The 26,060-nt window shown below is 42.9% G+C and overlaps 1 protein-coding gene and 1 long non-coding RNA gene across 3 annotated transcripts in view; one reads left to right on the plus strand and one right to left on the minus strand.

Annotated features, from left to right (window-relative positions):
• The window catches only part of LOC306960777, a 590,186-nt gene that overhangs the window by 549,313 nt on the left and 14,813 nt on the right, over positions 1-26,060 (plus strand). The window contains exon 2 of the long non-coding RNA XR_013792712.1: positions 10,648-10,696. This is a non-coding gene — a long non-coding RNA (uncharacterized lncRNA). The remainder of the gene's footprint in view (positions 1-10,647; positions 10,697-26,060) is intronic.
• Positions 1-26,060, minus strand: part of LOC306959830 (netrin receptor UNC5C-like) — a 529,449-nt gene that overhangs the window by 276,032 nt on the left and 227,357 nt on the right. The gene's annotated exons all lie outside the window — the stretch shown is intronic.

Consider the following 26,060-nt stretch of genomic DNA (forward strand, 5'->3'; position numbering starts at 1 on the left):
ATACAGATACGCCTCAGCGGTCATGGCAGTGCGGACTTATTCCTGGTTACAGGATGTCCGGCATAACGACAAGGGAGTGGGTGAGTCACTGTGTCAGGACCTGAAGCGGGATCAGGGGGCAGAGAGTGGATCAGGGGGCAGAGTGTGGAGTTTCGGAGGGCGCGTTTGGGTATCAGTACTTCAATGCTCATGAACAAGCGCAACAAAAAGGCAAGGCAAGGCAAGGCAAGGCAAGTTTATTTGTAGAGCACAATTCATACACAAGGCAATTCAAAGTGCTTCACAGTTGCATAAATATAAGAAAACAAAATACAATCAATAAAACATCAACATAGAATTAATCAATTACAGTAAGAGGCAAGAGTGTAGATAAAATACTTTCAGTTATATGCATTTTTAAGTCTTGTTTTGATTCGCTCTGTCTTGAGCACTATTTTTAAGTCTTGTTTTGACTCGCTCTGTCTTGAGCACTATTTCGCTCTGTCTTGAGCACTATTTTTAAGTCTTGTTTTGACTTGCTCTGTCTTGAGCACTATTTCGCTCTGTCTTGAGCACTATTTTTAAGTCTTGTTTTGACTTGCTCTGTCTTGAGCACTATTTCGCTCTGTCTTGAGCACTATTTTTAAGTCGTGTTTGGACTCGCTCTGTCTTGAGCACTATTTCGCTCTGTCTTGAGCTCTATTTTTAATTCTTGTTGTGACTCGCTCTGTCTTGAGCACCATTTTTAAGTCTTGTTTTGACTCGCTCTGTCTTGAGCACTATTTCGCTCTGTCTTGAGCACTATTTCGCTCTGTCTTGAGCACTATTTCGCTCTGTCTTGAGCACTATTTTTCTTGCTCGTTCAAAAGTAAGTTACCTAACCTCTGTTTTTGTCGCTCCTTCTCCTCTGGACATCAATATAAAATTAATCAATTACAGTAAAAGACGAGAGTGCAGATAAAATACTTTCAGTTATATACACGGGCAAACAGAACTGTTTTCAGCCTGGATTTGAACATTGTCAGAGTTGAGGCCTGTCTCACATCCTCGTGAAGACTGTTCCAGATTTTAGCTGCATGAAACTGAAACGCAGCCTCACCGTGTTTATTATTGACTCTGGGAACCACCAGGAGGCCCCTCCCTGAGGTTCTCAGGGCCCGAGATGGTTCATACGGCTCTAACATGTCAGAGATGTACTTTGGAGCTAAACCATGAAATGACTTGTACACAAGCAGAGCTGTTTTAAAGTCTATTCTCTGAGTGACAGGAAGCCAGTGCAGAGACTGGAGCACTGGACTAATATGGTCGTATTTCCTGGTTCTTGTCAGGACTCGAGCAGCAGCGTTCTGGATGTACTGTAGCTGTCTGATAGCTCGTTTAGAGAGGCCAGTGAGTAGGCCGTTACAGTAGTCTAATCTGCTGGAGACAAATGCATGGATAAGTCTCTCTAAGTCTGGTTTTGACACTATTCCTCTGATCTTAGCAATGTTTTTCAGATGGTAAAAAGCTGCTGATGTTATTGCTTTGATGTGGCTGTTTAAGTTCAGGTCTGAGTCCATGATTACTCCTAGATTTCTAACCTGATTTTTTGGTTTTAGAGAGAGAGACTCAAGGTGACTGACAACACTTTGTCTTTGTGCCTGTGGGCCAAAAACAATGATCTCAGTTTTGTCTGAGTTTAGTTGGAGAAAGTTGTTTTGCATCCACAAACTGATCTGTTGGATGCAGTGACAGAGTGTATCTACAGGCCCATGTTCACCAGCCGTCAGTGACACGTAGATTTGAGTGTCATCTGCATAGTTGTGGTACGACACGTTGTTGCTGTTTATTAGCTGACCCAATGGAAGCATGTACATGTTGAATAAGAGAGGTCCCAAGATTGACCCCTGGGGGACTCCACAGGTCATGGCAATTTTGTCTGAGACACAGTTGCCAATTTCAACAAAGTACGTCCTGTCCTCGAGATAGGACTTAAACCAGTTTAGAGCATTACCAGAGATTCCCACCCAGTTTTCTAACCTGTGAAGTAAGATCCCGTGGTCCACTGTGTCAAAGGCAGCGCTCAGGTCCAGCAGAACTAAAACTGAGACCTTACCTGCGTTGGTGTTCATACGGATATCATTTGTCACCTTGATCAGAGCTGTCTCAGTGCTGTGGTGGGGCCTAAAGCCTGACTGGAAAGTATCAAACACATTGTTAGACAGGAGAAAGTAAGTGAGCTGCTGATATACTACTTTCTCTAGGACTTTTCCTAAGAATGGCAGGTTTGATATGGGCCGGTAGTTGTTCATTACCTTGGCATCAAGGCTGCTCTTCTTTAGAAGAGGCTTGATGACTGCAGTTTTCAAGGCCTTTGGAAATGCTCCAGTCTCGAGTGAGATGTTAACTAACTGAGCAAGTTGTGGTAACAAGCTGGTCAGCACAGACTTCAGAAATTTAGTGGGTAATTCATCAAGGCAGCATGTACATGAACTCAGACCAGAGATAACCTCTTCGATTGTTTTGTCAGTAACAGGTGTGAAATGTGTCAGCTCAAGGTGTTTATCTGGTGGCAGAGTTTCTATTTGTGTTGTGGAGATTATGGCATTTTTAATGCTTTGGACTTTGTCATAGAAAAATATTGCAAACTCATTACACTTAGATGTAGAGATTAGTTCTAGGGGCAGTGAAACTGGAGGGTTAGTTAATCTGTTTACTGTGGAAAACAGAACGCGAGAATTGTTTCTGCAGTTTGAGATGATTTTAGAGAAGTACTTCTCCCTTGCTCCACGCAAAATATGGTTGAACACACAAAGTACTTCTTTGTAAACCTCAAAATGAACCTGGAGCTTTGACTTGCGCCATTTCCGTTCGGCTTTTCGGCACTCCCTTTTCTGTGCCCTGACCGAATCTTCACTTCTCCAAGGTGCCTTTTGCCTATTGTTAACCATTTTAACCTTGACAGGAGCAATAGTATCCAAAACATTTAAGACCCTTGATGTGTAGGAGTCCAACAGATTATCAACATTAGAACATGGGGCATTTTCAAATCTGATCATCTCCATAAACTGTGTCCCTGTTGTATCATTTATGTGTCTTCCTTGAATAACTCCAGGCCCGACCACTGGTTTCGGTGTAACACACAGGTCAAAGAAGACACAAAAATGATCAGACAAAGCAACATCAACAACATTCACATTTGATATATTAACACCTTTTGTAATAACTAGATCTAGAGTGTGGCCTTTGTTGTGAGTTGCCTCACTCACGTGCTGAGTTAAACCAAACATTTCAAGGACAGCACCGAGTTCTATTGCATGCCTGTCGTTGGTCACATCCACATGCACATTAAAATCACCTGAAATTACTAAACAATCGAAATCAATGCATATAAATGACAGTAATTGAGTAAAATCTTCAATAAAACAGTTCTGTGGTGGTTTGTAAATAGTCATATAAAGTATGGGAGATTGTTTTATCTCCATTTTGAATGACACATACTCAAACGTTGGAAAAACCCCAAATGACAATTTTTGCAGGAGTAAATTGTCCCTGAATATGGCACAAACACCCCCACCCCTCTGGTTTTGGCGTGTTTCAGACACAAAATTGAAGTGAGATGGACTACACTCAATCAAAACTGCATTACCAGTGTTTTTGTCTAGCCATGTTTCAGTTAAAAACATAAAATCTAGATTATAAGAGGAAATAAAACTATTTATTAAAAAGGACTTGTTTTTTAGCGATCTGACATTGAGTACAGCATGTTTGAGATTTATCTGTGTTTGAGTGGATGGAATCTTTTTGCAGGGGATATGGATTAGATTTCTTTGATTGGACGGTCTGACTGTCCCTCTCTTATCTAATCTATGTTGTTTGACAGTACTAATTGTCTTGTAAGAACACACTCCCTCTATGGACCTCTGGTTGGTTTTGAGTTTGCTATGTATGGTAGCAACGCAGAGGCCCCTAATGTCCTAGACAGCAGCAGTGAAGCTGCTGGAGATAACAGCTGTGGGCGCCGGTGGTGGGGGCCGAGCTGGGGAGACCTTGGTTTGTGGATGCTTCTTTGGGCATGAAAGCCTTGGTCTTGACGTCAAGTTTTCAAGATGGTTGGAAAATCCCATAGGTGACTCTGAGGATGGGAACAATTCAGAAAAGTCTCTGGAGGGTGTAGATGTAGTAGTCGGGCTCAAGGCCTGTGGTGGAGTAGGTGAAAGTGCTCCTTCGGCTGAATCATTTAATAAATTTAATAAAGGTGCAGGTGGTGCTGAAGCTGAGCTTTTCCCCGGAGATGCAGGTGGTGATACTGCTATTGTTGAAACGCTTTCTGGAGATGCGGGTGGTGCTGGTGCAGCTAAATCCTTAACTGCAGCGGAGTCCACCGGTGCAGATGGTGCTGCTGTGGCTGAATCCTTAACTGTGGCTGATTCCATAGGTGCAGATGGTGCTGCTGTGGCTGAATCCTTAACTGTGGCTAAGTCCGTAGGTGCAGGTGGTGCTGCTATGGCTGAAACCTTTCCTGCAGCTGAGTCCTTTATGGCAGATGCAGATGACGCAGCTGTGACTGTATCATTTATTGGTGGTGCAGTTGAGCCCTTTGCTGCTGAGCCAGGAGCTCTTCTCATGCTCCTTTCGGCTCCCCCTTGTAGCTCAGGCCTCCACTGATTTTGCAGAGCGTGGAGGAGATTTTCCGTCAGTCGTCTCACTCCACCTCTGCTCAAGTGAGGCCCATTTCCTCTAAACAGGTCATCACGTTGCCAGAACAGATTAAAGTTCTCTATGAAATACAATCCTCTCGACTCACAGACATTGGACAGCCATGTATTCAACTGAAACAGCCGGGAGAATTTGTTTATTCTTCCGTCGATGTTTGGGATGGGTCCACTGATGAACATTTGTATTGCCTCTTTATCCAGACAATCAAGTCTCTCAAAAAGTGTTTTGAACTTTTCTTTCAGGGCTTCAGACTCTTCGTTTCTTATGTCCACAGCACCAACATGTATGATAAGTTTGTCAATCCCAGGGTTATTTGTGATTTCCTTGTTTAGAACATCTATGATGTCAGAAACTGTGGCGCTGGGATAACTGCTTGTAGTAATCCTGTCATTGTTTATATTAGATATGGCTCCGTCTCCAAGCACCAGGATATCTCTGGCCTTGACACTTGCCACACTTTTCCTCTCGAGCTTTGTTTTGACTTCTTTTTCTCTGTCTCTCTCTGATTTTCTCCGTTTGTTATACTCATCTTCTGAGAGAGGTGAAAATCTGTTTGTTAACTTTATTCCAGGTTTATTTTTGCTAGCACGTTTTCTTTGCTTTGGCCTGGCGCCAAGTTGTCTGTTTAGTTTCGGGAACGTTACGGTATCGTCTAGCTTTAGGTTGCAAGTATCAGTTTTTCCAGTCTTCTTACCGTGTTCCATAGGGAGCGTGTCATTAAGTCCTTTATCCATCTCAAAGGCGAGAATTTTGTCCCGCAGCAAAAGAATTTCTTGTTGATAAATCCGACAGCTTTCACAAGAAGATGTTTGCGTTACTCCCGCAGCCATGTTGATAAGACTGTCGTCGCTGGTCCAGATGAGTTGTAAAAAATAAAAGGCATAAAATGATTAAAAATGATTTAAAAAGTCTTGGCTCACTTAGAAGAAGAGAATAAAATCATATCCGTGTGACATGTGCCAAAAAAGAGTGATTAAAAAAGCGAATAAAGAGGCAAGCAGCATAAGCAAGCAGAGACACGACTGCACCCTCTCAAAGCAGGAAGCAAAAATAAACGAGGCATCAAGGGAGGCATCAATTGTTGCAACCTGCTTTAAAAGGGAAATACATCCGGATGCTCTGGCTGCAGCTGAAGTAGGTCACTGGTGGGAGAAACCATAATCAGATCAGGGCTATTATTCCTGTGCTGTCACGCAATTGGCCTATTAGAACCAAAAATAACTTTAAACTGAACATATCATGCAGAAAACATTCCTTTGGCCACTCAGTTTCTCCATATTAAAGTGGACATATCATGTAAAGTCGACTTTCCTGAGGTTTAAAGGGGCTAGATGCAAGTTAGCCATGTTATACTCACTACAGCCACCTCTGGTCATACGTGTAACTGCAGCTTCTTTTTAAGCTTTGCATGATGGCAATTCGGACCCGAAGTAACACCTTTTTGTTTTAGAGGCAGTTGTGGTGAACAGGTCTGGGCTCATTCTACACATTAGGACATTGTTGGAACATGAAGGGGGAGGAAAATACTGATTTTAACATTTTTAAACTCCGTATAGTCCTTTTAAACCATGTTTTAATGTTGTTCCCTTGTCAAAACTGTGGTAGTAGTTCACAACATTCATGCAGTTTTGAGTTCATCCTCGGACGCAGCTGTTAAATGTAGCTGTTTCTTCTTCTACGGTGTCAGCGCCTCGTTCTGTACTTCCTGGTTACAATCGCATCAAACCTAAAAACTGAGCCATTCTGTGCTCGAAGTGTTTATCACGCACTGCTGGAGCTGCTCCCACGCCGTATCCAACAGAGAAGTAATTTTTTTGAAAAACCTTTTCCTATAGCTGCCAGCAGGAGGAGCCCCAGTCAAGATTTTCACCAGCTCTTTTGCCAGTATTTCATTGTTACTATTTAAAGCAGAACTGAGTAACTTATGCCGCTGGAGGCCATAAACGTCACTGCAGGTGTCGTAGCACTTTTTTTTACTCATTAATTGTCCGTGAAAAGTAAATACATTTTAAAACGTATCAGTATTTACAGCCAATAAATACTCCTAAAACGTTGGTAACCCACAGTTAGCGTTGCCCGTTAGACTTTTAGCTTCTTTTTCGTGATTCTATTATCCATCAAGGAATTATTCATTGCAGCAGAAATGGCCAAATATCAGCGCAATATTGCTTTAATTTAGTATAGCAGTGGTTGTCGAAATGTTCACACCATTCTAGCCTTGAAAACGCAAGTCCCAAAAAAACATTTTCATCAAATTGTGTCAAAACAAGACTCAAAGGGGCTAGATGCAAGTTTGCCATTTTATGCTCGCTACTGCCACCTCAGGTCATACGAGTAACTGCACCTTCTATATTAACCCCTTAACTCCCACCTGAACCGAGCACATTTTCTCCAGTTTGGCTTTACCCCAGTCCAAAAGCTTCTGGGAAAAAAATCTGTGAAAATAGCAACAAAACTGAGATGAAAACAATGATGGAAATGCGACAAAAAAGTGAGAAAACATTGACAAAAAAGTGACAAAAAATGGTTGGAAAAAGGGGCAAAAATGTAACAAAAATGTTACAAGAAATTGACAAAAATGTGATAAAAATGTGTCAAAAATGTGACAAAAAAAATACAAAAATGTGATAAAAATGTGTCAAAAAATGTGTCAAAAAATGTGACAAAAATGTGACAAAAAATTTACAAAATGTGACAAAAAATTACAAACATTTGATAAAAATTTGGCAAAAAATTACAAAAATGTGACAAAAATGACCAACAAAATGACAAAAAAAATGACAAAAAAGTGACAAAAATGTGACAAAAAATGGATGAAAAAATGACAAAAAATGACAAAAAAGTTACAAAAATGACTCATCAAAAAAGAGGAAAAAGATCCTCTCGGTTCAGGCAGGAGTTAGGAGGTTAAGCTTTTTGAGTGACAGTGCAGGATTTAAACAGGTCTGAGCTCATTCTACACATTAGGACATTGTTGGAACATTTAGGGGAGGAAAATACATAATTTAAACATTTTTAAACTCTGTATAGTCCCTTTAATAAAGGCATAAATCAGGACCAAAACAACGATCAAATAAAAGTAAATTTAGCACATTCATGACTTCCCGAGTACTTTTATTTTGGCCTGTGTTTGGCGAGAACCATGCGGATGGAAAACCTCAGTGATTTTGCAGTACGGATATTACTTCAGCGAATGTTGCAACAGCAAGAATTTGGCGATATGTTGTGCAGCTCCAGTCCACGGCGTTTGGAGTCTTCAATCAATCGCAAAAAAACTTCTACAACCCCCAGGAAGTGTAGGAACAAGAAGAAAGCACACGTCTCTGGCTGATTTGTATGCTTCCGCATCATAAACAAAGCAGCGAAGAAAGGTTGTTAACCATCTGTTCCGGAGATGTTTGTGTACCTACTGTACGCCTTCAGTGAAACAGCAGCACAAAAGCTCTTTCAGCACGCACCGATGTGTCTCACTTCCAAACCGCAACCTGTTCGTCTGTGCCGCTAAACAGCCGGCATTATGGACATATTTAAGAATTCAGAACTCCTGCAGAGGGAAATGGCACCGCGGAGTAAACTTACGCTTGCAATGAAAGCCATACCGCGGAAAGTCCCGGGTTATGTGGTTGCTGCATCTGCTAAACTGTCGTAAAGATGATAGACAAACAAACAAACATGCAACTTATGATAAGCTAGACACTCGTAATGCTAACTTTGCGATGGGGTTGTCAAAGTAAAGCTTTTGTAAGAGGACCAGGGCTTGACATGAACAGTTCTGATTCCTGGCCACATTGGCTGGGCTTTTTCAAATGTTATACAAGCCAAAAATCCGTTTTACCTGGAAAAATTGAATTAGTTGTTAAAGGGACTATACAGAGTTTAAAAATGTCAAAATGATGTATTTTCCTCCCCCTACATATTCCAGCCATGTCCTAATGTGTAGAATGAGCCCAGACCTGTTCACCACAACTGCCTCTAAAATCCTGCACTGTCACTCAGAAAGTTAATCCGGGTCTGAAGTGCCGTCGTGCAGCTTAAAGAGGGGGTATTATGCTTTTTTCAATCCCATAGCACCAGTCTATATCACACTACAATGATGACCAAACCTTCTGTTGGTCTGTAAATGCAGTAAATTAGAATAACTGCCTTGTATAAAATGGCTCTCTCAAAATGGCTGTAGTGAATGTCTTGAAATAGGCCTCTGTTTCTTTAAGAACCTCTGACCCTTTCCGACACGCCCCCTCCACACGCTGTGTCGCACGTCTGTGGCATCAGTGGGGAGGGGGTTCTGCTGAGGAGCAGTGGTTGGTTACTCGGCTGGTGACAAAAGCTCGGAGGCGTCTCCAGGAGGTGGGGGCGTTCCTCAGGAGGACTCAGGCAAACCTATCCCTAAAATGGCCGCCATCAGAGTTTTTACAGATTACTCAGAAATACGTGAATGTGCCAAGGCAACACTTCAGGCATGTTTTTAATGAGGGAATGACATAATAACATGATGTAAAGCTTGAAAAAGTCGATTTTGCATAATACCCCCCCTTTAAGATAGAAGGTGCAGTTACACGTATGACCTGAGGTGGCAGCAGTGAATATACTATTTCATTCATTAAATCTTCCGGGATCTGAGCCACAATTATGATTCATGGTCGTTCAATAAAATGCCTTTCTGGCTCTATTAGTCTTTTCAGGTTGAAATGCCCATGGATAAAAGTGGATAAAAGTACTCTCCATCTAGTGAGGGTAAAGTACCTGTTAGCCAAACCTAAAGTTGGCAAGTGCTAAAGGCCCCGTACATGATTTTTGTTCTGCTTACAAACAATAAACGAGGGAGCGCGCAAGTTTGAAATCGTTAGTTCTGTCCAAACTCAATCCTAACTTTCCTAACAAGATCCCAGCTCTTCACAGGGATGAGTTTATACACAAGTTTTGCAACTTCGAAGACAGAAATTTACTCTCTAATGGAAACAACAACTCGGCCAGCTGCTAGTTCACGATCGATACCAATGATTTATCCTTAAATGCACAGCACATAAAGTATTTTTTTTCTCTTTCATGTCTGTCTTACAAAATAATTTCATTCCACTACAAAAAAAAACATGTACACAAGGCGTTCAGTTCGGGTTGGAAAAGTGTGAGTATCAGATTTGTTTGAATTATTTGTCCTTGAGTGTATCGTAAAAGCAGACATTTGCAACAACAACCAGCCCGCTGTTATAAACAAGTTGGTTGTTGTTGCTGTTAACAAAACTATGACAGTAAAGAATAGAAATAAAAAGGAGAAGCGGCGTTTGATCCGAACATATGCACCGTCAGCAAGTCCCTGCTCAATGTGTTTTTCCTATGGCTGTGAGCTTTAGCCACCAGACATTGCAAATTAGGAACGATCCAGATTTTTCGGCTGTTGTCAACCCATCGACCACATTTAGAAACATTTAATGAATGTAAAGATCTTTGGAGATTCTTTCTTAACGTCAAAAAATGTCCTCTGAGCTAAAGGTTTATACTTTTTGTGCGGTCGGATACACATCCAACAGCCACTAAACATCATCCTATACCAGGGATCTCCAACCAGTAGCTCGCCAGGCCTTCCTAGGTAGCTCGCCAAAGACTTTCTGCATCTCTACACGCTTGATAACTCAAATTTTAGATGCATTTTCTGTTTGTTCTGAACTTGCTGAACACAATCTGCAAACAGTTTGGTCAATATTGTAAAGTATAAGGACTAAACTCAAGTCATTTTCTGTGAAATACTAATTCTCCAGGGTGAAGTCCACCTAAGTCGCATTTTACACAAGTGTTTTTGAAGCATAAGTAGCTCCGACGTTTTTGTTGTGTACAAATAGCTCGCCAGGTGAAAAAGGTTGGAGACACCTATCCTATACTTTGTTAAAGGGACTATACAGAGTTTAAACATGTTAAAATTATGTATTTTCCTCCCCCTACTTGTTCCAGCAATGTCCTAATGTGTAGAATGAGCTCAGACCTGTTCGACACAACTGCCTCTAAAATCCTGCACTGTCACTCAGTGTTACTTTGGGTCCGAAGTGCCGTCATGCACGAGCTTAATGTAGAAGGTGCAGTTACAAGTATGACCTGAGGTGGCAGTAGTGAGCATGCAAATGGCTAACTTGCATCTAGCCCCTTTAACGATAAAGAAATAGGGCTGGGAAATTGGAGGAGAATTGGCCAGTCCTGTCGCATTCTGGAAAAAAATATGGACGGTGCAGCTGCAGCGCCTGTCAGGTCAATCCCAGGGAAACACTCGGCCCAAACAAACAGGAAGCACAGGACGGCACATGCGGCACAAAGAGGAGAGGACCTGACAAACTCACGCTAACTCATCTAAAGGACAAAACCTCAGAGCCTCAGAGGACCAGGACGAGCACACGGGGAGGAAGAGTTTAAGAGGAAAACTATCGACCGCTATTTGAACCATGTGGATTAGTTTTGAGGAGCAGCCGTGGATTAGCTGGACTAACAGAAGTGTGGAGTTTGTTTTTGCTGATGAGTTGCTGCAGTTTTCAGTTTGGCCCCAGCATCTGTTTACTTTCTCATCCAGGAAAGACCACATTTATTGTTTTTTTCTTCTCTTCAAATAAATCGCGGCACGTTAGCGCAGCGGTTAGCGGCTCCGCTTCACAGCTCGATTCCCACCGGGACGGGGTATTTCTGTGTGGAGTGTGCATGTTCTCTGCGTAGGTTTCCTCCGGGTACTCCCGTATCCCCTACCACTAAAAATATGTGCAATAGGTGAATCCTCCAGCCAGGTGATTCTGACCACCAGCCTGGCTCCACATCATGGAGATGAGTCCCCGGGTGAAGCACGGCCGTCGACCACTGCTCCTTATGGGATCGAAGGATGGGTTAAATGCAGCGGACATATTTCCCTACGGGGACAATAAAGTAAACAAACAAGCAAACAAAATCGAGATCGATCAATATGGGGAATTTTTTTTTTTCCATAATTGCCCAGCCCCATAAACCACAGACATTATATAAATGCCATGCAAAGGACAAAACATACCTCCCTCTTTGTTACTATGGCTGCCGAGATTGCCTACAGTATTCATTTGTATGTCAGATAGCTAACGACATTTCTATGATTTCTATGCAGTAAAGTGAGTGTACCGAACTCTGCAACATATTGTTCACTTTTGGAATGATGAATAAAATGTTCTAATGAGTAAACAATATGGCTTGTCTTTTGAAAAAGAGTTTTGGGAAATGTGAACTTTCCCCGTTTCAAACAAAATAACATCACTGGATTGCCGCATTGTAGTGTGTCTGAAGAGGTGCTATTATGCAGGATTAGCTAAACATGCGGCGCTCTGGGTCTGTTTTTGATGAGGACACAGCCCAGCAAGGGTAAAAGCACAGAAAAGTCAGCTCAGACACTGAAAAGCTCCAGAAGTCGGTCACGGACGCCACATCCCACCTCTGAGTTCCGCCGCGTGAGCGTGTAGCCCGTCCGCCGCTGTGAATCCTCTTTGAAATCTGCAGCTAATTAGTCTCCGGGCTGTCGCGGATCACACGGGGACCGGGCCAGGACTCGGCGTCGGGGGAGCGGACTTGACATTTCGGACGCTCTTGATATCTTTGGGCCGAGTCAGGAGAGTCCCGCCGCCGGCTCCGTCCGCGTTTGAACATCATTAGACGCGGCGCGGAGAAGCTAACGGCGTGTGTAGCCGCGCGCCAGGCAGCTCGTTAGCTCGTAGCGGTGGCGTTGGTTACCGGCACAGTGCCACGCTAACGGTCTGTTTGCGTTTCATTTACAAAAGGCAATTTAGAGTTTGCCGTTTAAACCGTGTCCCGGCGGAAGGGTAAATAACTCGGGAAAGTGTCGCGACTGTTGGAGCAGAATGAACGGTGTAATTGGGGCAAAGCGGAGACGAGGCTGTGGCTTTAGTTCACACGTGCTTCAAATGCAAATGGAAACATCTCCTCATGACTGACACACAAGCTTTTTATCTCTGCTTCTGTTTACAAAAAGCTCCTGCAGCTTTTGGGTCAAAAGAACCCGAAAGTAGGGGGCAAGAGGTTAAACGCTGGTTCAATTTTGTACCAGTTTGTAAAGTTGGATTCAAGAATCAAGATTTTTTATTTGAAATTATGTTTCTCTCATCCTTGATTGCGGAGCGGGGGGAGGGGTGTGAGGGAGGGCAGGGAGTTCAGCTTCCCGATGGCCCTGTGTACGAAACTATTCCTCAGTCGACTGGAACTGACCCGTAGATTCCGCAGTCTCCTCCTTGAAGGCATAACCTTGAGGAGACTGTGTGATGGTGTGAAGGGTCCCTGGTGATTTTGACGGCTTTGCGGGTGAGACGGGTCAAGAACATCTCCTTAATAGAGGGGAGAGGGGCTCCACGGATCTTCTCCGCTGCGAACCGGAGGTAGTACTGGTGCCGTGCCACACAGTGATGGAGCTGGTCAGGATGCTCTCTATAGTCCCTCTGTAGAAGAACCTCACAGTGATGGAGCTGGTCAGGATGCTCTCTATAGTCCCTCTGTAGAAGAACCACACAGTGATGGAGCTGGTCAGGATGCTCTCTATAGTCCCTCTGTAGAAGAACCTCACAGTGATGGAGCTGGTCAGGATGCTCTCTATAGTCCCTCTGTAGAAGAACCTCACAGTGATGGAGCTGGTCAGGATGCTCTCTATCGTCCCTCCTGTAGAAGAACCACACAGTGATGGAGCTGGTCAGGATGCTCTCTATAGTCCCTCTGTAGAAGAACCCCACAGTGATGGAGCTGGTCAGGATGCTCTCTATAGTCCCTCTGTAGAAGAACCACACAGTGATGGAGCTGGTCAGGATGCTCTCTATAGTCCCTCTGTAGAAGAACCACACAGTGATGGAGCTGGTCAGGATTCTTGCTATAGTCCCTCTGTGGAAGAACCAAACAGTGATGGAGCTGGTCAGGATGCTCTCTATAGTCCCTCTGTAGAAGAACCACACAGTGATGGAGCTGGTCAGGATGCTCTCTATAGTCCCTCTGTAGAAGAACCACACAGTGATGGAGCTGGTCAGGATGCTCTCTATAGTCCCTCTGTAGAAGAACCACACAGTGATGGAGCTGGTCAGGATGCTCTCTATAGTCACTCTGTATAAGAACCACACAGTGATGGAGCTGGTCAGGATGCTCTCTATAGTCCCTCTGTAGAAGAACCTCACAGTGATGGAGCTGGTCAGGATGCTCTCTATAGTCCCTCTGTAGAAGAACCACACAGTGATGGAGCTGGTCAGGACGCTCTCTATAGTCCCTCTGTAGAAGAACCACACAGTGATGGAGCTGGTCAGGATGCTCTCTATAGTCCCTCTGTAGAAGAACCACACAGTGATGGAGCTGGTCCGGATGCTCTCTATAGTCCCTCTGTAGAAGAACCACACAGTGATGGAGCTGGTCAGGATGCTCTCTATAGTCCCTCTGTAGAAGAACCACACAGTGATGGAGCTGGTCCGGATGCTCTCTATAGTCCCTCTGTAGAAGAACCACACAGTGATGGAGCTGGTCAGGATGCTCTCTATAGTCCCTCTGTGGAAGAACCACACAGTGATGGAGCTGGTCAGGATGCTCTCTATAGTCCCTCTGTAGAAGTTGGACATAACGGAGGCTGGGACTCTGGCTTTTCTCAACTTGCGGAGAAAGTAGAGACGCTGATTACTTTTCTTGACCAGTGATGTCGTGTGCATGGTCCAGGAGAGCTTCTCTGTGATGTGCAAACCCAGGAACTTAGTGCTGGTCACCCTCTCCACTATCTGTCTGTATCTGTCTGTTAATGTTAATCCCACTGTAATATCAGCCTCATCAGACCTAACCCTTCTTCAATATTGCTCATTTCAATCAACAAAGTAACATCTGTTGACTCTGCTACATATCCTCACTCATGTGCCATTTTTCTTTGCACAGCTGTATCCAGTTGTGCAGAGTCTGAGGCGCGTGGCTCCGCGTCGTTTAGCCGGGCGAGTGCGGTCAGTAATGTGCCCGTAATAAGGTCACTGGTCCATTATGAGCTCCCCCCATGGCGCTATTTATAGTGACCTGAGCCGAACGAGTCAGGGGGAGATGGGGCCGTTCCAGATGAGGAGGAAGGAGGCATGAAGGACACGAGGAGGAGAGAGGAGGTAGTTGTTAGCATCAAAGCTGATTAGTCCGAGATGATTTGTAGTGAATGCAAAGTGAACGATGAGAGCCGAGTCCCACCTGCAGACCTGGCTACTTGTTAACTGAGAAGTGTAGCCACAGCTCATGTGCAAGGGGGAAAAAACTGAATCTACTCCACAGATTCTCGAGCTTTTGGCCACTTTTTATTTGACAACAATTGGCCTGATATTTTCGGTTTTATGATTAGCTGGAGAAGTAAACCGTACGGTAACAAGCATGCCGGCCTGTTTCCACACAGTATTTCTCAGCCTGTTATAAAAGCAACAAAAGCGTAATTTTGTTGCGGGTCGGGTTAGAACCTGCTCCAAATGCGGGACCCGCGGGCTGAAAAAACTCTGACCCGCACATCACTAAACTGTATCGGTAGAAACACAGCTATAAAGAGCCATTTGGGAGCCAAAAGAACCGGCTCTTTCTAGAGAGCCGATCCAAATGATCCAGTTAAAGCCACACCGCGTAGAATTTTACCGAATACATAAAATTCAAATACAAGCATTTATTCTATGACAGATATTTTCATCATTTAAATCAATAAAAATGACTGTAAACTTTACCGGGAGTGGGTGTGTCTCCAGCTCGTCTCCATGGAGATGTGACTAAAGACAGTAGAATTTGAGATTTAAACAGGTTAGTTTCTCATCCAAATCCATTTTTTTTTATTACACACTGCAGTAACAGCATTGTCTGTGTTGAGCTGGTCATTAGGAGCATGTTCTGTTTTGCCAGCAACAGTGTAGTCCAAAATGTTACGCAGTGTGCCTTTAATGAAAAAGAGCCAAAAATCCCATCTCTACATGACACAATTCAAGACCACAAATCTTGCAAATTTGAAGCTTTCCTGCGAGAAAACAATCAGAATTGAATTTATTGCCATGGTTATGAAAAGGTTCTCAACTACACCTTTTTTTCCGTCGATGCAAGATGAAACATAACATAACACACAAGTTAGTTAAATAATAAATGATAAAAACCTTAAATTATAGGACTATAAGGGCCTGCGTGAGAAGATTAAATTTAAACTATGATAAAGACAACAATTTGACATAGAACAACAGTGTGAGTGTTTTTACAGGTGTATTGAGTATTTTCTCAACAGCAAAGTTAAGTGTGCACAGAGACGCTCATGCATGCTTTTATCACCAGTCGTATCGACAACTGTAATGCCCTGCTTTCTGGTCTTCCCAAAAAGAGTATCTCAGGTCTGCAACTTTTACAAACTTCAGCAGCTCGTGTCCTGACGAAGACCAGGAGGCGGGACCACATTACACCGGTTTTAGAATCGTGCATTGGCTCCCCGTGTGTTTCAGGATCGATTTTAAAGTTCTTTTAATGGTTTTTAAATGTCTTAATGGTCTTGGTCCTTCTTATCTTTCACAACTGCTTTTACCTTACGAACCTTCACGGCCCCTTCGCTCCTCCGGCAGGGGTCTCCTAGTTATTCCTAAAGTCGACAAAAAAGACTCAATATTACGGCCCTCGCCTCTGGAACCACCTGAGGAGGAGCTCAGGGCTGAGGAGAACGTTCATGTTTTTAAGAGCAGCTCAAGACCCACCTTTTTAGCTTAGCTTTTAACTGACTAATCTATTTACAATCCTAATATATATAATATACATATGTGAGATTGTGCCAGGCGTATTGTTTTAAATGTTGTAATTTGTAAAGCACTTTGTGATACCTTTCGGTATGAAAAGCGCTTTATAAATAAAGTTTGATTGATTGATTGATTGGATGTACCACATAGTGCAATAGAGCAGATTACATCCATGAATCTGTTACTAAGGTATTGGGTCTTGTTTTTGTTCATGAGTCTGTGTGGACCGTAGCCTCCTGCCTGAGGGGAGAGGGGTGAATAGTCCATCTCCAGGGTGAGAAGGGTCAGCTGTGATCTGACCCAACGCCTCCAGGTCCTGGAGAGATGATCACCTTCTCAGCATGCTTGTCTCGGCCTGTAGCGCCTCCATTGTGAACTCCCTTGACTTCAGTTTATTTATAATCTTATGTGGACATTTTGTTCCTCCTCTCTTACTTTGAAATAGATTTGAATAAGATTCCCCAAAACGTCAACCACAAAAACGTCTCCTGCAAAGTGAACTGCAGTAGAGCACATTTCCCACCGCCATTTCTGCTTCTCCGACTCCTGTGACATACGTGTTCATATTTACCCGGCGCTTCAGCGGGGCTATATTCAGGAGAAAGCCCTCGGATTTGATCAAAAAAGCAGATCCGCCGACAGCAGGGGAAGAGAGCAACTTTGGATACGGCGAGGTGCCTTCCAGATGGAGAAACGCATTAGCACCGAGACGCCTGATCCAATTTTATCTCCCGTTCGGAATAAAGCGGCAAAAGAAATAATAATATGGAGGGAATCTTCAAAATGAAATAAGCCTCTAAGCCTCTTCTTCTTCACCCGATACGAGGCCGTCTTTGCGATTCCACTGCCCGTGCCAGTTTCCCCTTCTTCTGCGAACGGAGAGGGGAAAGAGCAGCTCCACGTTGGGACGCTGAGAACAAAAGGAACGAGGGGGATATAGGGGAAGGTGGCGAGAGAGCGCCGGGGAACGGGAGGCGAGCCGAGGAAAATGGGATTCTGGAGTGAGAACAGGTCAACGCTGTAGATAAGCCTCGAGCAGGGGAGGAGAAGGGAGGAGAGCTTCTATCTGTGTCGGAGATTTGGCGCTGAGGAGCAGTGGAGTGGAGCGTTCCCGAGGCGACGCACGGCCAGGTTTCTCGACAAACCTGAGACGCCTTCAAGAACGCAAAGAACCTGAGTGTGCCTGATGAAGTGATCCCTCGCTCTTAAAGGGATGACATTTAATAGTTATCCAGAGAGTTGCTCATTTCTGGAGATATTTTTTTTGTAATTCATGCAGTTCTTATAATTGAAGAGTCGAGTGGCGCTAGGCTAGTGCAAGGCTAGTGCATTTCTATGGTATCAGCTAGCCTGCATTAAAAACAGTCTGACCCGCTCCACAGTGCACCTGAGGCAAATCACTTATAACGCCAGACTAACCATACACATGTCTGTGTCCATAGAGTAATTTTAGCCATTTTGCGTTTAAAAGACCTTATATTTGAGCAGCATCAGCTTCGTGGTTGTATAAGCTACACAGCGGCGGAGTGATCTGCTAGAAAATAGTCCCTCAAAATGCGATCATTCATGTGATGCAAGGTCAGTTATATTCCAAAAATTCTATGTGGCTAGTCTGGTGTTGTTATGTGGCAGGCTAGCTGATACCATAGAAATGCACTAGCCTTGCACCAGCCTAGCACCATGAAACTCTTCAAATATAAGAACTGCATGAATTAAAAAAAAAAAATCTCCAGAAATCCGCAGCACTTTGGATAACTAGGAAATGAGGCCCTATGTCAAAAATCCAGAAATATCCCTTTAACTGTGGCCAAATCACTTCAGCCAAATATAGTCAGTCGACAATCAATATAGACAATCAAAAATCAACATGCTGACAAAAATCTGACTGATCCCCATCCCAGAACCGGTTTCTGAGCCCTGTGTCCGTTTTGGGCATTTGTCCAGTTTCATGGCTTAAGCAGCAGCTGTTCATTCATGGCCACCTCTCTCACTCTCATCGCTCTCTTGTCCGTGTGGTTGGCTTTGTTAAATCACATATTCATTTAGACCACGGCCGCTATGAGACACACCATCCACCTTTTTACATAAGCCGTGCTGTGCCTGTACACACCCGACAGACCTGCCCCGCGGTCAGCTCCTCCCGCTCTGAGCACCGGCTCAGCATGATCTGACAGCTGAGCCGCCCAGGACACGCTCGGAGGGAGCGCTGAAAAACAGGGAGGAGACATGGGCATGATTGTCTTTTTAAAATTGACTTTTTAATGGACTACGAGTCCGGAATAAAGTTCAGTTGATTGAATTATATCACGCGTCTATTGCTCTGTTTGTTTGTGTCCTTCACAAAGGAGTAAAGACATTAAAATGATGTAATGATGATGTTATGTTAAAGGAACAGGCCACCGTTTTTACAGACTGAGATATGTTCTTACCTTAGCTTAGACGAGTTCATTTGTACCTGTCTGGTCTTCACTTGTGCCCTCAGCCACGTAAACACAGCACAGACGGAGTTAGGATTGAGCCTCTCCTCCCCTCCACTATCTTAAAGTGAAGATATTACTGCGCAGACGTCGAACTACTCCTGGTATTATTAGGCCTTACAATATAGTTCCCCTCTTCATCCACTTAGAAAATCCACATTGTTTAATTTTGTGTAGCTAAACTTTATCGAATAACACTTCACGTAACCATAGATGTGAGCCACATCTTATCGTGTTGAAGCCATTGACGGTTTCTTTGATGTCAGTTGCTAACCAGTAGCATGCTAACGTCTTGAGCAGCTTAAACACTGACTCAGACTGAGACTCTGTTGACATGACAAACTGTAAAAATCACAGAGAAAGGTTTTCTGTTTCTTCTTTGATGTGTTGATTTAGTCTTCAGAGTGAAGCAGATCTTTAGTAAATCCTGCTGTAGCTCCACAGACAGAGCTGCTACGTCTGAGCCACATTTACTGCTTATATCACATAAATGTGTGTTTTTACTGTTTTCTTCTTGAGCAATGATTACGAGTACATAAAAATGCCACTGTCAATCGGTTGTCTTTCATTTTCATCTTGAGTAGAGATAATGTTACATGTTGTAGTACTGCACAATGCTACTTCGGTATTCAAAATGGCCGCCGGAACTATGCGTGATGTCATTGGAAATGCATGTATGATTGGATGCACAATATCCCTCTGTCCCTTTGTCTTTTCTGTCAGCGTATTTACTCTCCAAGACAATTAATAATGCAGGTGTCGTCGCTAACTTGCTACGACACCTGCAGTTGCGCTTATAGCCTCTAGGGGCAAGAGTTACTTAGTTCTGCTTTAGGTGAGTTTACTTTGTTTATGACAACTTCTGCAAAGTAAGTAGAACGACTTCAAATATATCGCTCTTTCAGGTCAAACAGAAACTTGTCTCCCATCGATAAAACCTTTCCTCTCCAAGGCCACCAAAAATAACCCCATATTGTGGTCCATCTTCTTCAGGTCGAGCGAGGACAAAAAAAAAAAACATCCCGGCGTTTGCGCGCGGACACAACAGATAGAAGTTGATCCTGCTACGGCGGTGGATAACAGCTCCGCGCAGCCTCGCTATCGACTGTCAGCCACCCACGCAAACACCACCCTATCTCCCCGAAAACACCAACCAGCCCTATCGGCCACTGTTTTCTTATTCTAATGCGGCGGCTGCCTGTGTTAGCCGCGATGCTGAGCGCTGATAGCAGGACGTGAATGAAAAGAGAAGCCCGCATTTCCCCCGGGGATTTTCTTCGTCTTCTTTTCTTTTTTCTTTTTTTTGAGGGGTAAAGGGAGGGAGGGGGGTTTGTGGGATAACGCAGACACAATCCATCTGCGGAGATAAGTGTTACTCTGCTACTCATCCCAAGTTTGTAGCCCGGCAGCTTACATAACTCCATGCATATGAATGAGATTCCCCAGATAAGAGAAGAGCGGCGGTAATGCTAAGGCGCGCGCCGGCGTATGGGTGTTCCTTTGATTATCGCGCCGCGCTTGTATTCCAAATGCCGGTGATTTGTAGGTACCAGATAGAGGTGTTTGGGTTTTGAAATAGTGTATAGCGCGTACAGGAGAATTGAGGTTTTTAAGAGAGCACACACGCAGGATTCTTTTTGTAAATGGAAAAGGGTTTTCTCCGGTCCGAAGCTGTGGAACTCATTCCCCACAGAACTTTAAACCATATCTGACTTTAAAGTGTTCACTTCTAGGGTTAAGTCTCGGCTACAAATCAAAGCTGTACCCATTTGTAAACAGCACTGAGTCTGTGTGAATGTATATGATCAAAAAATGTGTCTTACTGTATTATATTATTGTAAGAATAGAAATAAAATTGAATATAACGTTATTGTCTGTTCCAGAGAGCAGGAATGTGTCTTTCTAAATTGTATAGAAAGGCCCAACCAGGGACAATAGCCTGCGAATTAGCACTATCTAAAACAGGGGTGTGAAACATACGGCCCACGGCCCTGATCCGGCCCGTGAGATGATTTAATCCGGCCCCTGCCCCGTAGACCATAAATTCCTGGGTATGTAAAAAAAAAGAGTAAGTCTAGCCCAGGGATGCCCACACTTTTTGTCTCCGAGGGCCAAAATTAAAAAGTGCCTGTGAGTCTCGGGCCAAACACGGCGATGTCAAGCATGAAAAACACATTGCAAATTATGAAGCTACTTTCTTTTATTTACTTTTTATTTTTTCGATAGCCTACATTTGCATTTGATTCTATCTATGCAAATAACATGCTATATTAAAACAAATGGTAACTATGGCAAAAGCCTAATTTTAGTCAAACAAAATCAACAATTGTAGCAATTTAGTGCAAAAAAAAAAAACACCTGTATCTGCAGCACCTACAGTCACTTTACCTCATTCGTTCACTCAAAGAAAATGCCACATTGCATACGATTATTTTGAAAGTGTTAGTTCAGCATCAACTCTTTTATAAATCCATTTTTAACATATACTGATGTTGACGTAACAACCTTTGCAATAAAGGTTGGAAAACTGTGAAAGTTGATGCTACAATCCTCTGTGATTGATAAATACCAAGACACCACAACAGTGTTTCCTTAACTTTGCGAAAGGAGTGAAACAGCGCCCCCAATTTGACGCTGGTGGTCAAAAAGTGTACTGCATCCATATTTACCATTGAGAATGAATGGAAGACAGTTAGTATTAACCACACGCAGCACAAATGTAGGTCACTCTCTTGCGGGCGAACAGAATTGTTTCGGCGAGTGTGGAATGAATGAATAATAATAATAATAATGATTATTATTGGCAGCTCAAATCCTGTGCACGTCCAGATCTAGGCCGTAACATTTAACCCCTGTGATGTCCTCTGCTCACCCTGACACTGACAGGTCTGACATCGACCCCCCCCCCGACCCCAAACTCAATCACCAAGTCAAAAAAGGAATCACATCCGCTAACATATTCTTCACAGTCTAAAATTCTGCTGTGTCCAAGTGCTTCTTTTGCATTTCATGACCTAATTAACTTCCTATTGGCCACCCTTTGTGCCCTGCCCGGGGGGGAGGGAGGGGAGCAGGGCTGTGTTCGGTCAGTTTTGGCCCTTTTTTTTGTGGTAACACGGCACAATAGGATCTGAATGAGTTTTATCAGGCTCCGTGGGGAGACTATTCCGACTGCAGAAGTCCCGCCGATGTGCTCTGATTCACTCCGACAAAACAACACGGCAACATAAAACGGGAAAAGGCCGTGAATAAAACAGCAATTTCCAGGAAAATAAAAGTCCAGGCGCACCGTGGATTACGTTTGTCATTGTGGCTGTCAGTCCGCTGAAGGACACAGTGGTGAGCTTTTCATTCCACAAAACTATGTGATTACATCAGTATTACGGCGTTATTAATGTGTTTTAATGAGACCATGCTTTATTTGGGACGGCACTAGCTTCTGCAGAACAGCTCAGAGTGTGAATTCAAAGTACAAACGGTATAGTTCCATCTCAGTGATTGGAAATATATTTTTCCCAGTCCACTTAAAGGACATTTTACCAACAAAAAGGGCCCACATGCAGATATTTTGCCACATTGCCAGAGTGGGACCATCAGTATGTTCTCTTCCTCTCGAGACACAGACAGTGTTTAACTCACAGTGGGATAATTAAAGTTTATAGTTTGTCCTGTGAGAGCATAAAAAGGATGCTAAATGCTGATTGAAGGACACGAGGCAGAATGTAAAGGAAGAGATGATGGTTGTTTTAGCTCAAATAATATGATACAAATTTAAAGGTAGGGTGAGGGTTAATGAACATTATTGCTCTGTTTTCTGGTTCTAGTTGAGAAAAATGTTAGCATAGGTATTGAATAAAGAATAGTTCAGGTATTTGTATTGTAAACCAAGTATTTTTAGAGTACCGGTTTAAAAAAACAACAACAACAGTACACAGCCCAGCCCTAACCACAGAACGCTGTTGTTGTGCTGGGGGAGATTATACCCAAAGGAGAAAAATAAATAGCACAAATTGCGAAAAACAACAACATTAAATGTACCTCTTAAAAAATCTATAGAAAAAGGATAAATGAAGAGCTGACTGCCTTAAAGGAACAGGCCATCGTTCCATACTGAGATATGTTCTTACCTGAACTTAGACGAGTTGATACGTACCAGTCTGGTCTTTGTGCGTGCCCTCAGTCAAGCAAAACGACGTGGTGTGTGACTGAGGGCACGCACAAAGATCAGACAGGTACGCATCAACTCGTCTAAGTTCAGGTAAGAACATATCTCAGTATGGAAAAACGGTGGCCTGTTCTTTTAAGAACAAATTGGCTACTCTACCTCTACTCCGAGCTCCTCTCGGTCTCTGTTGCTTTATTTATTTTGTTCATAGTGGGGTTTTTTTTTAAGTAGAAATCAGAAATGACATTACCCTGGAGACCTCTATTGTCAAGAGAAGTTAGCATTCTGGCCTCACAGCAAGAATGTAAAAAAAGCTGGTTTGACTTTACTCACAGTTTGATTTGATTCGTTCTGATTTGTAAACAAAATTGTGTTTATTGTTTACATTTTGTAACATGTCCAGGAGCAGTAGCATTTAAAGGAACAGGCAACCATTTTTCCATACTGAGATAAGTCCTTGCCTGAGCTTAGACGAGTTGATGTGTACCTGTCTGGTCTTTGTGCGTACCCTCAGTCAAGCAAAACGACAGATGAATGAAGATGTTGTTAGCATTTGGCCTCTTCCAATGTATTCCTATTATATAGCTCCGGGGGGTGAAGTTGGAAGCGACCACGCTCCACCACGGGCACAAAGACCAGACAGGTACGTATCAACTCATCTAAGCTCAGGTAAGAACATATCTCAGTATGTGAAGACGGTGGCCTGTTCCTTTAACATTATAATACCCATAGACACATTTTTTGTTGTTTTGTAAAAAAATAAAATAAAAGTAATGCTGCCCAAGTTGTTAACAGTTAATTCTGTGGTCCAATCATCAACCAAAAGCCTGTACAACCAACAGACTGAGATGTGGACAAGGAGTTTCCCTCAGGCACTGGTTAAGGGTCAAATGCTGCGGCCATTTTCCCCACTGAGGTCAATAACATCCACTAGAACATTTACCAAGGTCTGCAACTCACTTTTTTTTCATTATTCATTTAAAATTCCACACTGCTTCCACTGCACACGGACGCATGATCTGCAAACTCTCCGCCGCGAACCGAGCTCATCTGCAATTCCAAGTACGAGCCGTCTTACATGCGCATGAAAGATGAATGGTGAGCGTGTATCCAAGGAAATGTAGCCATGCAGTTTTTATCAGGACTCAAACCTAAGTGCGTGTGGCCTATAGCTATCCCTTCTTTACTTCATATGCAGGAGCTAATGGTGGTTCTAAACACAGGAGCCGGTGCTGTGAGAGAGCTGACTCGGGTTTGATCATTATCCAGGGAAACATTGTCTGGCTGAGATTCACATTATGCACAAAAAAACAAAGACGGTTCAAAACATGGGGGGTATTATGCTTTTTTCGGAACATTAGAAAATGTAATATTTAGTTTTAATTTGAGTTTTGGTAACACTTTATAATAACTACACATTATTTAGCCTTTGTAAATGATGAGTTAACAGTTAGTTAATCATGAACAATGCATTAGTTAAGTGTGACTAACACTTAATAACTACTTAACAAAGGAATAAGTCAAGCATGAAAAACGATTCATTATGAGTTAGGCATTAAATGTAGTAGTTAAGTAGTTAATAAGTGTTGAAGTAGTAGTAGTAGTAGTAGTGTTAACTAATGAGTTGTTCATGATAAATTAAGTGCAAACTCTCAAACTCATTTATTAAGGTTAAATAAGGTGTAGTCATTTTAAGTGTTACCATAAAAAGACACATTTGCATTTGTTTTCCTCACTGTCTTATATGAGCCAGAATTGACTTTTTTTTATAGGTCATTAACATTTTTAAAAATTATTTCAATTTGCTAAATGCCAGAAGAATGAGAGATAGAATTTTCTACATGGTTTTATATTGCTTTTTACAAAACCAAAAATGTACATAAATTTCATTAATATTTGGTAGCATTGCCTTTAAACAGCATAACCTGGGTCAAATGTTTTGGATTTCCTTCCACAAGCTTCTCACAATAGAACAGAACTGAGCCACATTTGCAGGCCGCCTTGTGTGCCTATGCCTTTTCAGCTCTGCCCATACATTTTCAACTTGATTAACATCAGGACTTTGTGTTTGGGAATTGTCCATGGAAGACCCATCTGCGCCCAAGCTTAAACCTCCTGGCTCTTGAGATGTTGCTTCAATAATTTCTACTTATAGTTCTTTCTTCATGATGACATCTATGTTGTGAAGTGCTCCAGTCCCTCCCACAGCAAAACAACCCCACAGCATGATGCTGCCCCCCCCCCGTATTTCACAGTTGGGATGGTGTTCTCAGGCCAAACAATTAAAAAACATTTCGTCAGACCACAGGATGTGTCTCAAAAAATTAAAGTCTTTATCTTTAGTCTTTTTATTTGCAAACTCCAACCTGGATTTTTTGTGTTTCTTTGGAACATTTTTTGTGCTTCTTCCAGAGTTCCCTCTCAGCCCGTGTCGGTACAGGACTTGTTTCACTTTGGATAATGACAAACTCTAAAAGTTCATTCTGGTTTTGTGTCAGTCAGTGGAAAAAAAACACAATCAAACTGACGTCTTCCTCTGCGCATTTTCTCTTCCACCTGTGTGTCTCACTCTTGCGCTTCCGGCTAGAGCACCCTTAGAGGCCGTTATGCCCGTAATAATCTATAAAATAGCCACAGTGTTGTTTAAGCCGCGGGTTCAAAGCATCTAAAAAAAAAAAGCAGCAGCTCGCAAATTACAGTATTTGCTTCTTCCACACGGTTTTAAAGAGTGGGTATTATGCTTTTAGCTGGTACTTGATGATAAACTCAAACACATCTTTAGGCCCCCTCCTCTTGAAGCTATGGCAACTGTTTTTACTTCACGATGAGAGGATGAAGCTTTGCAGGAGATGGGGGAGCAAGGACAGCATTACAAGGAGAAGATTCAAAGATTATTCAAAGTGGCTCAATTCACAGCATAGTAACATGGTAACAAATGAAAATCGTCCTTTTTCTTCATAGTATTTTCTTTCTTTTTCCATATCTTGTTCCTCA

This window comes from Gobius niger (assembly GCF_951799975.1).
Source record: "Gobius niger genome assembly, chromosome: 1".
In the NCBI taxonomy this organism is placed as follows: domain Eukaryota; kingdom Metazoa; phylum Chordata; class Actinopteri; order Gobiiformes; family Gobiidae; genus Gobius; species Gobius niger.